Raw genomic sequence first — 13,353 nt, 5'->3', positions numbered from 1 at the left:
AAGGGGAGAAAGCAAGCAAAACACACTGCCATGTGTGTACCTATGCAACTGTGTTGCATGTTCTGCACATGTACCCCAAAACCTAAAATGCAATAAAAAATGAAAATAATAATAATCAAAAAAATAAAAATTAAAAAAAAGATAATTACTGAGTGCTCCCTTGTTGAACTTTATTTTTTTCTCAATATTTCCCCTTCTGTATAAACTTTCTGAATAAACATGTTTGTAATAAAACATTTTATAGTTTGTTTACATGTGCATGTATATATATACACACATACATTTAATGGTTAGGATTAATTTCCTTGAAATCAGGGGATATATTTGTTTATCTTAACTCTATCTTCTAAATTCCTAGCTGAGGGATTATAGCTTAAAAAGTAATGAGTAATGACACAGACTCTCATTTAAAACTTTGCTACATTGATATGTTTCTGATAATCTATCATTATTACCTTTCTTCCAATATCTCAAATATCTCTGAAAATGGTTCCGGAATCTCCTTTATAAAATGCAATATTACCTATAAAAGATAGATGGACTAAGTAAATTAAATTCATTTAGGGTTGTTTTACTAAAAATTTTACTTACCTCTAGCTATTTTTTGTAATATCAACCTGATTTTGTTTATATTTTTCAGTTGGAAAATTAGTTGTGACAGAATCTAATAAAGATATAATTGAAATTTTATTTTTTTACTACTGAGAAAGAATTCCCAAATAGGTTTTCCAGATTGTGCATTTGCCCTTAAGTCAACTGAAAAACTTTGACATGGGTATTTTTAAATTTTGATCAACATGTCATCATGAGACATGTGTGTGTGTGTGTATAAATATATAATATATGTTATGTATATTTAATGCCAAAACCCGCAATTACTTTAGCTTCAACCTAATAGTATAATTGAGATGTGTAATGAGTATCAATTTATAGATATATACACCATATGTTATGTTTACACACATATGTAACATAAAGAACTCACAATCATATAAACAGTTAAAATTTAGTGTAATAATTGCTGTTAAAGAGATTTGGATGAAGTGATTTGAGAGCATTATATATAAATAATTGAATACAGTCTGGAGAATTTAGGACAGGTGTAATACTGTGATTTATTTAAGCTGGCACATGATGAATGATCAGGGATTTTCAAAAGAAAAAAAGTAGAAATTTTTGGGAAAAAACTTTTCTTATGCATTAATATAAGGACTGAGAGAAGTCAGAAACCAATAACTGAGGATATTGAGGTGTTCTTTAAGATAAACACATTGATAGTAGAGAGTGGAGATAAACAAAGAAAGGTAGAGGACAGAATATGAAGTAGCTTTATACTGAAGACTTAATATGTGATCTGAGAAAAATGTAAGTTAAAAATATTTTGAAAAGTAAAAAGTGACATAATCAATTATGCTTCTTTGGAAAAGTACCATGGCTTTAGTAAATAAAAGTTGTTTGGAAACACAAGACAAGGTTTCTGAAATAATTCAGAAGGAAGTTATTCAAATCCAAATAAACAATATAAGTAAACGTTAAAAGGTGAAAGTCAATTTTAGAGATATTTCTGGTTTATAACAGACATGATGTAGTGACCAATAGGATGTTGAGAAGAGGAAGCAGTGGAATATGATTAGGTAAACCTAACTGAAGTTGTTATCAATGAACAGAAAAATTGAGAAAGGAGAGAAGAGAAGAGAAAAGGGAGAAAAAATGTTGTTTTTTATATTTGATGTACATGCAATACATTCAGATGAACACATGCCTTCAAAAAAATGGTTTACAACTAGAAAGAAAGATGAAAATGAAAATCCAAATATAGATATGGATTATCTCAAGAAGAAAATAAGATCAATGATGTGACCAAGGAAAACAAATATTTAAGGGTTATGCAATAGAAAAGGAAGGAGGTAAAAAAATAGGATAAAATATAAAAAAGTACATTAAGAAAGGAAAGATCTTTAAGCTGTAGAGAATTGTTTATAGTTCCAAATTTTATAGAGATATCACATCGAATGAGGACTAAAATATTTTTTTTATTTGAACATGAAGTCCTTGATAATTTCAGCATGAATATTTTTAGTAGATTGGTCGAGTAAGAAATCATAGTTTAGAAATAAATGAGAATTGTAGAAGTGGATACAGTAAGGCTAAATACTTTTGCAAAATGTTCAGAATGTAGGCAAATTTACGGAGTGGTAGATAGGAGGTGTTTTGGAACTAGGGAAAATTTTTATATGTTGGAAATAAATTTGTGCCTGTTTCATGTGGAGGACATGGAGCCAATGGAGATGAAAATAAATGACATAGGAATAATAAAAAGAGCAATGTGCAAGAAAATTCAGAAAGAAATATATGATCCATATTTGCAAAGCCTAAATGTACAAATAACGAAATAAATTATTTTTTTTTATACATGAAAGGCAGAATTGGAACACTCTGCGTGATATGGTTTGGCTCTGTGTCCTCACCCAGATCTCATGTGAAATTCTAATTCTCACATGTCAGGGGAAGGCCTGGTGGGATGTAATTTGATCATGGGGACAGATGTTCCCCTTTCCGTTCTCCTGATAGTGAGTTATCATGATATCTGATAGTTTAAACCTATGTGGCACCTCCATCTTCTCTCTCTCTCTTCTGCCATCATGTAAAGAAGACCCTTGATTCCACTTCACCTTTGGCCATGATTGCAAATTTCCTGAAGCCTCCCATTCATGCTTCCTGTTAAGCCTGAAGAACTGTGAGTCAATTAAACTTCTTTTCTTCATAAATCACTCAGTCTCAGGTAGTTCTTTATAACAGTGTGAAAACAAACTAATGTAGACAATTAGTACTGAGAGAAGTTGGCATTGCTATAAAGAAACCTAAAAATTGGAAGCAACTTTGGAACTGGTTAATAGGCAGAGGCTGGAACAGTTTGTAGGGCTCAGAAGACAGGAAGATGAGTGAATGTTTTGAACTTTCTAGAGACTTGTTGAATGGTTGTGACTAAAATGCTGATAGCGATATGGAGTGGGTCAAGGGTGAAGTGGTCTCAGATGAGATGCAAAACTTACTGGGAACTGAAATAAAGGTAACTTTTGCAATGCTTTAGCAAAAAGACTGGCAGCATTTTGCCTCTGCCCTAGAGATCTGTGGAACTTTGAACTAGAGAGAGATATTTTAGGATATCTGGCAGAAGAAATTTTTAAGCAGCAAAGCATTCGGGATGTTAGCTGGCTTTTTCTAAAATTGTAGGCTTATATGCATGAAGAAAGAAATGGTCTGAAATTGGAACTTATATTTCAAAGGGAACCAGAGCATAAAAGTTTAAAAAATGTGCAGCCTGATGCATGTAGTAAGAAAGAAACCCATTGTTTTGGGGAGAAATTCAGGCGAGCTGCAGAAATTTGCACAAGTAATGAGGAGCAGTTGTAAATAGCCAAAACAATGGGGAAAATGTCTCCACAGAATTTCAGAGATTTTCACAGCAGCACCTCCCATCACAGGCCTGAAGAACTAGGAGGAAAACATGGTTTCAACATCGGGGTCCAGGGCCCCACTGCTCTGTCCAGTCTTGGGACATGGCACCTTGTGTTTCAGGCACTCCAGCTTCAGTCATATAATCAAAATGGGGCAAGGTACAGCTTGAGCCATTGCCTCTGAGGCTGCAATCATGAAGCCTTGGCAGTTTCCATGTGGCTGGGTCTGCAGGTACATAGAAGGCAAGAACTGAGGCTTCGGAACCTCTATCTAGATTTCAGAGGCTATATGGAATCACCTGAATATCCACCAAGAATTCTGCTGCAGGAGTGGAGCAGAATTCTCTTAGGAGATCTGATGGTTTAAAAGTATGTAGCACTTCCTGTAAGGCTGGTTGCCTCTCCGGGAGCTCGGACACAGCCGTCCCTCTCCCCGCCTGAAAATTACATCACCAGAATATGCCCATCATCTAGCTCTGCCTTGGAAATCCCCTCTGCACTTGGCACTCAACCCTGCCCTTGGAAATCCCCTCTGCACTCGGCACCTCGCCAGCCCTTGGAAAGCCCTGCCAAAACCTGCCCAATAGCACATTGCCCTGTCCAGAAATCCCGCCTACCTACCTATAGCATCTTGCCACGTACATGTCCTGTTTCTCCACAGCCAAGCAAACACCTTCACTCCCTATAAAATCCCACACCCAGAGAAGTCGGGTATGACTTTTCTGGCCTCTTTCCCCAGGACCACAGAACCCCACCCAGGAGCCGAATAACTTGGGATTTAATCTTTTTGTGCTGGCCTCAGTTTCCTCATTTTTAACTCGGCAATAAACCTCACAAGACAGTAACCCTTACACTTCCCTCTCCTCTCTCTCCTGCCTCCTTGGGAAGAAGGTTCTTGATTTCCCTTCACCTTTTGCCATGATTTCCTGAGGCCTTCAAAAATCAAGGCCCCACCCCTCCTGGACTTAGGGAAGCTAGTTAAGTTTGGTGTTCCTGCTATTCTTCCATTATTGCAAAACGCAACGGAAATTTTGTATCATTACCCATGTTGCCTCATCTAGTTAGAATCCACTCATTCTTTTACCTGAAAGATTATCAACATTTCCTCTCAAATCAAAATATTGCCCCTCCCTAACCCTGTAAACCCACTCTACATTCTGAAGTACATGGTCAGTTACTGTTAAATTTTCCTTGTAAACTCTTCTCTGAGAAACTGCATCACCCTTTTGCTCTGATAGAATTTTATCTCTTTCTTAAAGACACCCTTTGAGTCACCCCTGGCTAGCACCATGGACACAGGCTTCAGGACTTCCCTGTGCAAGACCAGTCCCCATGGCTGTACTCTTCAAGTCAACCCTGTAGCTCCAAGCTATAACATACACAGGGTACAGTCCTGCTCTAGCAGACCAAGGTTCCAAGATCATCTCAGTAATCCCCAGTGGTAGGCTGGCCCCAACAAACACAAGTTCTAGAACTGCCCCTGTGGAGTCAGGTTACTGGTCAGCTCCTGTGATACAGGACCCAGATGAGATTTATTAAACCTAGACTCCAGGACAGAACCTACTCACCCCACATCAAGATAACCTCTGTGGCACCAGAACCAAAACAGCATCTGTGATCTTAGAATCCCACAAACTCAAACCCATACTGAGGACTTATGCCTTCCCAGCACCAGGCCAGTCCTAGCTTCCTATAGCCTCAGGCTTCTTGGGGCAAGGGGTTCCAGGCCTGCTTTAATAAACTCAGGGTCCAGGTCCACCCCAGAAGACCCTCATGCAAGGTTAGCCCTCAAAAATCAAGGCTTCAGAAGCAGCCATGCAGACCCAGGCTCTACCCCACCCCTCATGGACTTAGGATTCAGGCCTTCCCCCGTGGACTCAAGGCTGCCCTGTGAACTCAGTGCTGACTTGGCACTGGTGTGTGCCTAAAACCTGAAGCAAATGTTGGCTGGTTGATCTCTGAGCTGGTGTGGAACCTGGGCTGGCCTGGAGCCTGAGACAATGGAGTGGCCTTGAATGCAACTCTAGGCATGCCTCAGTGAAATCCAGTATTGAGCAGGCACCCATGGCCCCAGACTCTAGACCCATTGACATGCTACCTACAAGAGGCTCACTTGAGCTTCATGGGCACACATGGATTGAAAGTGGAAGGATGGAAAAATATATTCCATGCCAAAGGACACAAAGAGAAAGCAGGGCTAACTATTCATATATCAAATAACACTATCTTTAAGGCAAAAAACTATAAGTATCAGAGTAACGCTAGCCATAGCAGGATGATTTTGGAAGTATTCCCTTTTCAGTTTTTTGGAAGAATTTGTGAATGATTTGATTTTCTTTAACTTTTTGACAGAACAGGTAAAATTAGTTCATTGAATACATTATGCACTCCCATGTTCATTGTAGCATTTATTCACAATACCCAAGATATGGAATCAACTTAAGTGTCCATCAGTAGATGAATAGATAAAGAAAATGTGGCATATATACACAATAGAATACTATTCAGCCTTAAAAAGGAAGAAAGTGCTGTCTTTTGGATGCTGTTCATCCAAAAATGGATGAACTTGTAGGACATTATGTTAGGCTAAATAAGTCAGGAACAGACAGACAAATACTGCATGATCTCACTTAGGTGTGGAGTTAAAATAGTCCAACTTACAGAAGTAGAGAGTACAATGGTAGCTACCAGGGGATAGGTGTGGGTGAGGAAGAGGAGAAAGGGATATTTTCATTAAAGGATATAAAATTTTAGTTAGATTAGAGAAATAATTTCAAAGATTTATTGTACATCATGGTGACTGATTAATAACAATGTATTATATTCTTAAAAATGGCTAACAGAGTAATTTGTGTTCTCCACTCACAAAGTAATAAGTATATAAGATAATTCATGTTAGCACAATTTTGCCTCCCCACAGGTATAAATATTTCAAAACACCATGTTGTACATAAGAAATATATAATTTTTACATGTTAAATAATTTTTTTCAAAAGAGAAGCAATTATAAATTAAGTCTATAAACTCCTACTATGTCATCTGTCAAATTAACAGCATTAATGCTCATGTTCGTTGCTCTGTGTTCTACTACTTTTCAGCTTTCCCATTTCAGACTATTTTTCTGTCTTTGTCAGCTATCTATTTCCACTGGTCTATGCAATAATATCACTCCAATATTTATGCCCTGATGAATATTTTTGCTCTCTATAAGGTATTCTTCTCATTGGCATAAAGCAACTCTATAATTTCTCACTTTTAAATGTGCCTTCTCTTTCAATATTATTTCAGGTGCTACTTCATTTCTTTGTTCTCACTAGTAGCAAAAAAAAGTCCTCAAAATTGTTTGAGTCCTCAAAGAAACACATGCCAAGACAGGAGTAGAACTGAAGGATCTTTATTGTGAGAAATGTTTGCCAGTTGTAAATGGAAAGGGAGCAAGAATCTGCAAGAAAACTTCAGATGCTGATGTTGCTACAACTGTGAATGGAGAAAAGAAAGTAAGAATTTTGTGGAAAGAATCTTAGACCTCAATGTAGTTGTAGAATTTTGGGTCTGGCATGGAGACTCCTAGAGTTAAAATTGCTTTTTAGAGAAATCTTGAGTCACCAGCAAATTTCCACTTCTAGTACCATTTCTGCATTGTGCTGATTTTAGATCTTTCTTCTTGTTTTTTTTTTTTGAGACGGGGTTTCACTGTTGTTACCCAGACTGGAGTGCCATGGCACAATCTCGGCTCACAGCACCCTCCACCTTCTCGGTTCAAGCAATTCTCCCGCCTCAGCCTCCTGAGTAGCTGGGACTACAGGCTCACACCACCATGCCCAGCTAATTTTTGTATTTTTAGTAGAGACGGGGTTTCACCTTGTTGACCAGGATGGTCTCGATCTCTTGACCTCATGATCCACCCACCTCAGCCTCCCAAAGTGCTGGGATTACAGGCTTGAGCCACCGTGCCCTGCCCTCTTTCTTCATTTTTAATGTAAGCTCTTACAACTGTATAGTTCTCTCTCAGCTCAGTTGTGGCTGCATTTCATAAGTTTTAATACATTGTGTTTTTATTTTCACTTGTCTCAAAATATTAGTTTTTAATTTTCTGTATAATTTTTCTTGTGACCCATTGGCTGTCTAAGTGTGTGTTACTTTACTTCCACATGTCAGTAGATTTTTTGGTGTGTTTGTGTTATTATTGATTCATAGTTTCATCTTAATGTTACAAGAAAAGATATTTTATATTTGTTAAGACTTGTTTCGTACCATACCATATGTATTTTGGACAATGCTTTGTATAAACTGGATAAGAATGTATATATTATTGAATGGAGTGTTTTGTCTACATCTTCTGGGTACGATCGGTCTATTGTGTTGTTCAAGTCCTTTATTTCCTTGTTCTTTTGTCTAGATATTGTATCTGTTGTTAAATGTGAAATACCAAATTCTCCTACTAATATTATGTTTCCTTCTCCTTCTCCTTTTAATTCTCTCAAAGGTTTCTTCATATATTTAGGAGCTCTGAGGCTTCATGCATAATGATAATTTGCTAAACCTTCTTGGTGAATTGACATATTACTATGTAATGTTCTTCTTTATCTCTTATAACAGCTTTTTATTTACAGTATATTTCGTCTGATGTCAGTATAGCCACTTCTGCTCCCTTTGGTTACAATTTACATGGATTTTCTTTTTCCATCCTTTCATTTTCAGCCTATGTATGTCCTTAGATGTAAAGTGAGTCTGTTGTAAACAGCATATATTGGACATTGTTTTACAAAATTAATTTAATCCATTCTTTTGATTGGGGAGTTTAATCTATTTATATTTAAAAACAAAAATGTAAAAAAATACAGTAAATATTTATAGGAATTGACTTGTTACTGACATCTTGCTAATTATTTTCTATATGTTTTTTGTAGGTTTTTGTGCCTCTTCCTTTTACTGCTTTTCTTTATGTTTTGTTGTTGTCATTTTGTAGTAATAAGCATTTTTATTTTATGTATTCGATAAATATTTTCTTTCTGGTTACTGTTACAATGCTTAAAATATATTAAAGTTTTAGCATTCTAATTTAAACAAATAACTTCAGTAACATACAAGACCTCTACTCATTTATAGCTCCACTCTCCTGTTAATGCATTCATATCATAAATCACATCTTTATATATTATACACCAATTAACAGAGATTTATAGCATCTTTAAATGTTTATGTCATTTAAATTCTGTTTACCAAAATTATAGTAGTACAGGCTACAAAATGAACAGAAATGTGAACCTTTTCTAGTGAACCTTACGTTTATTTCTCTATGGCTTCATATTTCTGTCCACCATACTTTTGTTGCAACTTGAATGACTATCTTTAACATTTCTTGTAGGCAGGCCTAGTGGTAATGAACTATATCAGCTTTTGTTTATCTGTAAAAGTCTTAATGTCACCTTTATTTTGAAAGACAGATATGATGTATATAATATTCTTGGTTGATAGTTGAAAAATTCACTGGTAATTTCATGGAAGCCCTCTTGGATTTGACAAATTGCTTTCCTTTTGTTGTTTTCAAGATTCTCTCTTTGTCTTTGCCTTTGGACTATTTGAGTATAATTTTTGTGGTTCTCTTTGAATTTAATCTACTTGGAATTATTAGAGCTGTTTGAATCTGTATATTCATTTCTTTCTTCAGATTTGGGAAGTTTCTGGCCATGATTACTTCAAATAAACTCTCTATCCCTTTCCCTCTTCTGCTTCTTAGATTTCCATGATATTATATGTATATTGGTCACATAAATTCCTTGGGCTATTTTTTCTTTTCTTCATTTCCTTTGCTCCTGTGATTCAATGATTTCAAATGATTTGTCTTCAAATTCTCTGATTATTTCTTCTGGCTGATAAGGTCTTACCTTTGAAATAAAGTTTTTAGTTCAGTTCTATTTTCTGTTCCAGAATTTCTCTCTTTTTTTTATATTCTCATTTTATGCATTCATTATTTTCCTGACTTTTTTTTTAGTTGTCTGTGATCTCTTTTAGCTCATTGAAAATCTTTGTGACAGTTATTTCAATTTTTTGTCCAGCAGCTCATAGGTCTGCATTTCTATAGGGTCAGTTTCTGGAATTTTATTTTGTTCCTTTGATTTGCATGTTTCTTTGTATGCCTTATAATCTTTGCTGGGACTTGGGAATTTGTAAAACAACTACCACTCCTAGTCTCAACCCAGCTGAAGGTTCTAGGACTTCTCAAACATTTTCTGATCTCTTGCTACCCTTGGCAATTGTCTACAGAAATGCACCTTTAATGTGGTTCTTGTTCCTCTTTTTGGTGGCTTCCAAACTCTTTCACTGGTTTCATCAGTGCTCCAAGTTAAGTAAGATAAAAAGCAGGCTCTTAGGTAGCCCCACAACAAGCCAGGATGTTAGGGATTGGTCCATTCTTTGTTTCTATCCTGAGGTAAGAGCCATATACGAGGGTTTTCTTCAAGTTGCTCTGCACTATGTCATATAGGGAGAGAAATATGAACAGGAGCATTAAATGCAAAGAATCCTCCTACTTTTTTTTTCTGATATCCCTTCCTGGTTTTATAATAACCAGGGTGCTGTAGCTTTTCAGCTGGCCTCTTGTGTTTTCACAGAGGCATTCTGGTCAATACAGAGTTGTTTACTTGGTATGTCTGTGAAGGAAGAATGGACTGTGACTTTCTAGTCTGTCTTCTTTATGACTATTTGCATTTTTTAAAATCCAATCTACTTAAGCTTTCACCCTGTTCTTTTAAAAGAGTTCTCTTTTGGTCACAAACAACATTATATTGCCAAATCCTTTGGTTCATCTACATACAGTTCCTAGCTTGATTGACTTATTAAGAACATTTTATGTCAATAATCACACATTTCTCTATGAAATGTGTTTTTGTACCTGGATTCTTAATATTCTGGTTTTTCCTACATGTTACTCACATTTCCTTATTCCTATACTCGTTTTCACTCCACATCTTTCTTTTTTCTAATCTGTCAATTATCCCAGGCCTTATGCTTTTAACTTGCAATTATGAGAACCCAAGAATAGTATCAGTCATTTGAGAAGTTATTTCTTTAAAATGCTTCTAAGAAGAGATCAAGCAATTATATGATATAATTGCCCAATTATTTTCATTAAACAATTGTATTTCTATGTTATCATTATTAGGAATTAAAAATTTCTTCCAGATGCCAATTTGGAAGCAATCTTTCAGCCTTCTTCCTGTAAGCCCTAGTGTTTTTTGAATTGGGCTCATGATAAAAGGATAATATATTTTCAAAATGGAAGAAAGAGAGATTAAATGGTTAAGTCAGAAGGGGGATCATTTGTGAAGGCCTAAACTTTTGAGAAACTTTAGGAGAGCTAGTAAAACTGGAATTTAGATAAAGTCCAGCAGAGAGAGAGAGAGAAATTAAGCTGGTGCAGTGAGAAGAACCAGATCATATAAGGCTACAAATTTGGTGGCCAAATTCCAACCTGGTTTGCATTTGTTATTCTAGCATAATTACCTAAAAGCAGTTTTTCACATTCAAATGGTCCCAGTTTGTACAAAAATTTACATGGTCATTTAGAAGAGCAAAAGTAACAATCATAGCATTGACACTAGGAATGCCCACAGAGATTAAAAAAATGAATGATATGTTCTGTGGCTAAGGAAGTTAAAGTCAGCTTTTTACCCATTGCAGGTAATCAAATACGTCTAATGCTGCTGTGGGAGAAGACTGAGATGCAACCATTTTATTTAGTAGACGTGGTTTCCGATTTCATCTATAGAAACTTCAGTGTGTCAAGGGGAGAGTTAATTCTGATTTCTAGGGATTAAGGAATAGATGGATGTTGAGTATACACAGATCACAATGTGAAAGAACTTTTTGAAAAATGATTGGCTGTGGGAAAAGTAGAGGATGGTGATGGTATGGTAGCAGAGTGAGATAATAAAAGAGGGAAGATAAAAAAAAAAGATACGTCCAATCACAGGTTTAGGGATTTGTTGTGAAGATGATAATGTAAGCTCTGTCTTATAGCTTTTATTTTTTTCTGTGAAATGGACACCACTACTTGGGAAGGTGAAATAAACATGGGTTGAGGGGTGAAAGCTTTGGGGATGTTTTGAAATAGTGATTGCAAAAGGTAGAAAGTCCAACTACATATATTTATTAGAATTATCAATTGATGTTGTTTATCATAAATTAACTATAGTAGGCATCTATTCAGTTTTTCCCAGGACTCCAGGAGTTTTGAAAATAGGTATCCAGATGAAACATTGTTGAAAGATAATCTAGGGTTGGTATTTTGCCAGTCAGGACTCTAAAAGAAAAAAAAAGGTAAGGAAATATCCTGGTCTAAAAACCCTATATTATGTTATCATGAGCATTTCCTTGTACAAATTTATGCAGCAATATATCCTAATATTGATATTATTAGCTACCTGAGTGGAAGTGATTCCACTGTGATGGGGACTCTGTTACCATAAAAGACAATCATTTTAATGCCACAATTTGAGGCTTCCTCACTTACTCTTCCCTGTCATACTCTCTTGAGTTTAATGGTAGATTAAATCTTCACCATCCTAGAAAGGAGACAGTGAGTCTTAACTCTTCACCATCCTAGAAAGAAGACAGTGTTAACAATTAGGTATTAACATTGATGAATTTTGATGATTAGGTAGAAAGGATGAGAACATTTATAAGTACTGAACACAGTCCAGGAAAAGCAGGACAATATGAGAGCATTAGAGAAGAGATATATGTGGCTAGAAACAAACAAAATCTTGTCATACCTGCAACAGAATGGTCATTCAAGGAAAGCAAGCACCATTTAAATGAGTAAAAATTACATTGATAAATTATCTATAGTAAATGTTTTCAAGTTTTTTTTATTTTATTATTTTTGAGATGGAGTTTTGCTCTTGTTACCTAGGCTGGAGTGCAGTGGCGCGATCTCGGCTCACCACAACCTCCGCCTCCTTGGTTCAAGCAATTCTCTTGCCTCAACCTCCTGGGTACCTGGGACTACAGGCACACGCGACCATGCCCAGCTATTTTTTTGAATTTTTGTAGAGACAGGGTTTCACCATGTTGACCAGGATCGTCTCGGTCTCTTGACCTTGTGATCCATCCGCCTTGGCCTCCCGAAGTGTTGGGATTACAGGTATGAGCCACTGAGCCTGGCAATGTCTTCAAGTTTTATTCTAATGGCATTTATTCCAAATAAACCCATAATTTATCTTATCTGCAAATACTATACAATAGAATTAGTTAAATATACCTTTTTAGACTTTAAAATGACATTTTATTCTCTAAAAGATGTTATAAATGTTATTGAGAAGCTGTTTCTTTTCTTAGCAAAGTATATATTTTAAATGAATGATTAATATTTCAAATGCTTTAAAATTTTGAAAGAGTATTTCAAATAATATTGTATATTTTTACCTTCATTGCATTTTTAACAATAAGTAATTTCAAAGCAGAAAGTCCTTTGACCATTGCTTGCTTTGTATACATTGTATTTACACCAGACTGCCTACTAATTTCACATTAATGTACTTTAGTAAGAAGAACCATAGATGGAAAAATATGAATTAATAGAAAAAAAGATAATTGAGATGAAACTTGAGTTTAAGTGTGAAAGAATATGCCTTGTTTTTGAGTTGATTGAATGACAAAAAATAACCTATTTTGAGCTTACACTCTGTATTCTAAACTACATAAAATATGGCCTTTTTTAAAATCTTCGTTATTAATTTTTAAAAACACTGTAAGTAATTACCTTTAAAAAATCTTTTGGGAAAAATACAAATCAATCTTTCCTATCTGTATCATAAAACTTGATTAAAAATAAAAAGGATTTGGTAGAGAGGACTCAAGATGGTGCTGTGAGAACAACCCAGGATTGGAG

Source organism: Callithrix jacchus, chromosome 1 (assembly GCF_049354715.1).
Source record: "Callithrix jacchus isolate 240 chromosome 1, calJac240_pri, whole genome shotgun sequence".
Lineage (NCBI taxonomy): Eukaryota > Metazoa > Chordata > Mammalia > Primates > Cebidae > Callithrix > Callithrix jacchus.
The sequence above is the reverse complement of the archived record's forward strand: the minus strand, read 5'-3'. Positions refer to the sequence as shown.